The sequence below is a fragment of the Octodon degus genome, unplaced genomic scaffold (assembly GCF_000260255.1).
Source record: "Octodon degus isolate 3935 unplaced genomic scaffold, OctDeg1.0 scaffold00005, whole genome shotgun sequence".
Taxonomy (NCBI): Eukaryota; Metazoa; Chordata; class Mammalia; order Rodentia; family Octodontidae; genus Octodon; species Octodon degus.
The window spans coordinates 33,649,737-33,652,163 of NW_004524581.1; positions in this window are offsets into that span (position 1 = coordinate 33,649,737).

Consider the following 2,427-nt stretch of genomic DNA (forward strand, 5'->3'; position numbering starts at 1 on the left):
ATATATTAGGTTCAGGGCTAGGAGTGTAGCTTCCTAGCACAGCTCCTGCCTGGCAAGTGTGAGGACCTGAGTTCAATTCCTGGTATCAAAAAATAAAGGTAGGGGCCGGGGAGATGGCTCAGTAGGATAAGCGCTTTACTGGCAAACTCAAGGATCTGAGTTCAATCCCCGGTTCCGCCAAATAAATAAAAATGATGGTATTAGGTTCATTCCCCAGAAGTGAAACTGGGCATAGTAGCTCATACTTACAATTCCAGCCCCTGGGAGGCTGTGCAAGAAGGGTTTCTGCAGTTCAAGGCCAGCCTGAACCTGGCTCTAATGATGATGATGTAAGTGTAGGAGGACCGTACGACCAACCGGTTCTGCTCTTCCATAGATAGCACAGAAGAACCAAAGTTACATGAATATTGTTTCATTGCTTTTCACAACATGGGAACTATACACAAATTCACCAAGGGTGGGCAAATAGGAAGGATATGTGTCCACCCAAAAGAAGGGATTAGTGCCTGCTAGAAGCTGGGGTGGGAGAACTGCTTGAGGGGCCAGAGTGCGATTGTGGGTGATAGAAACTTGGCACAAGCTAGAAATAGTGGGTGTGCACATGGCGGATGTACTAAATGGCACTGTAATATCTTTTTTTCTTTTTTGAGATAGGTTTTCCTATGTATCCCAAACTGGCCTTTAACTTGGGGCAGTCCTGCCTCAGTCTCCTGCATGCAGAGACTACAAACGTGCTGCCATGCCTGGCCTGGATTGTGCTCTTTAAGAGTTTTATGCTGTGTAAATTTCATTTGAACTTTTTTAAAAGCTTTGTATTCTTTCCTGCATATAAGTTATGAGGTTTGGAGAACTTTGATTTAACAGAAATATCATAGAGACTGGGTATTTGGCTCAGTGGTAGAATGCTTGCCTAGCTAGCTGCAAGTCCTGAGTTTGGTCCTTGGCACCAAAAGCAAAAATAAATCCCACCTCCCAAAAAATAAAAGGGCAGAAATATCATAAACTTTGCTAAGCAATTCATGGGACTTTTTTTTTTTTTTTTTTTTTTTTTTTTTGTGGAACTGGGGATTGAACTCAGACCTTTGTGCTTGCCAGTGAAGCGCTTATTACACTGAGCCATCTCCCTGGCCCCATTCATAGGATTTTTTTTCTAATTTTATTTATTTATGTGTGTGTGTGTGTGTGTGTGTGTGTCCAGCTCAGCCCACCAGGGGGCGGGGCTGGCTGGCATGTGGTGCTGGGGGATTGAACCGAGGTCCCTGTGCTCTAAGCTTGTTCTAAGTAGGTGCTTTAGACCACTGAGCCATCTCACCAGCCCGATTCATAGGATTTTTATGTTTTTTTTTGTTGTTTTTTAAGACATTCTTGCTGTGTTACCCAGGTTGGGCAGCCTTGAGCCCATGGCAGTCTTCTTGCCTCAGCCTCCCAAGTGCTGGGATTATAGAGGTACACCACCATACCCAGCTAGTTCACAGGATTTTTAAATGTTTTTGCTGGTTTCATTTTTCTTTTCTTTTCTTTTCTTTCTTTTTTTTTTTTTTTGTATTGGTTATCAAACACAAGGCCTTACACAGCATGCATTCCTGCACGAGCTACACCTCCAGCTGCACACTGGCTTTTATTTTTGCTCCTCACTGGCTTTTAAAAATACTTGATCTTGGGGCTCTGGGAGATGGCTCAGTAGGATAAGCACTTGACTGGCAAACGCAAGGATCCGAGTTCAATCCCTGGTTCCGCCAAAAGCAAAACAAAACAAAACACAACTTGATGGGGGGGGGGGTTAGCGCAATTGTTTAAGCACCTGCTCATGCAAACGCAGCCAGGCACAGGATACCTTGGTTCAATCCCCCGCTCCGCCCACCTTACCAGACCTGCTCTTAAGGCAGCCTGAACCAGCCAAAAAAGAAAAAAACTTGATCTCATACATTAAGCATTGCCACGAAGGATGCAGCACACAGTTGGACTCCACAGTAGTTCCTTTGTACAGCTCAGTGTCCCTGCAGATTCCTTACAGCCACTCTTTAGAGCACCACGTAACTCAGGTGCATACCCCCTTTGTGATTAATCTTATTCAATACTCTAAACTTCTAGAGAATAGGATTTGTCCGCACCTGTAATCTCAGGACTCTGGGAAGCTGAGGCAGGAGTAGTGTAAATTCAAAGCTAACCTGGGCAATTTAGTGAATTTTGCCTTGTCTCAGAATAAAAAACTTTTTGGTGATGGGAATCAAACTCAGGACCTTATGCTTACCTAGCAGGTGCTCATGCCATTGAGCTATCTCCCCAGCAAATCGTTTGTCTTGTTTGTTGTTGTTTTAATGCGCTGGGGAGGAGCCAGGGAGATGGCTCAGTGGAATGAGTGCTTCCCTGGGCCCGAGTTCAATCCCCGGTTCCGCCAAAAAAAAAAAAAAAAAAGGGCTGGGAATG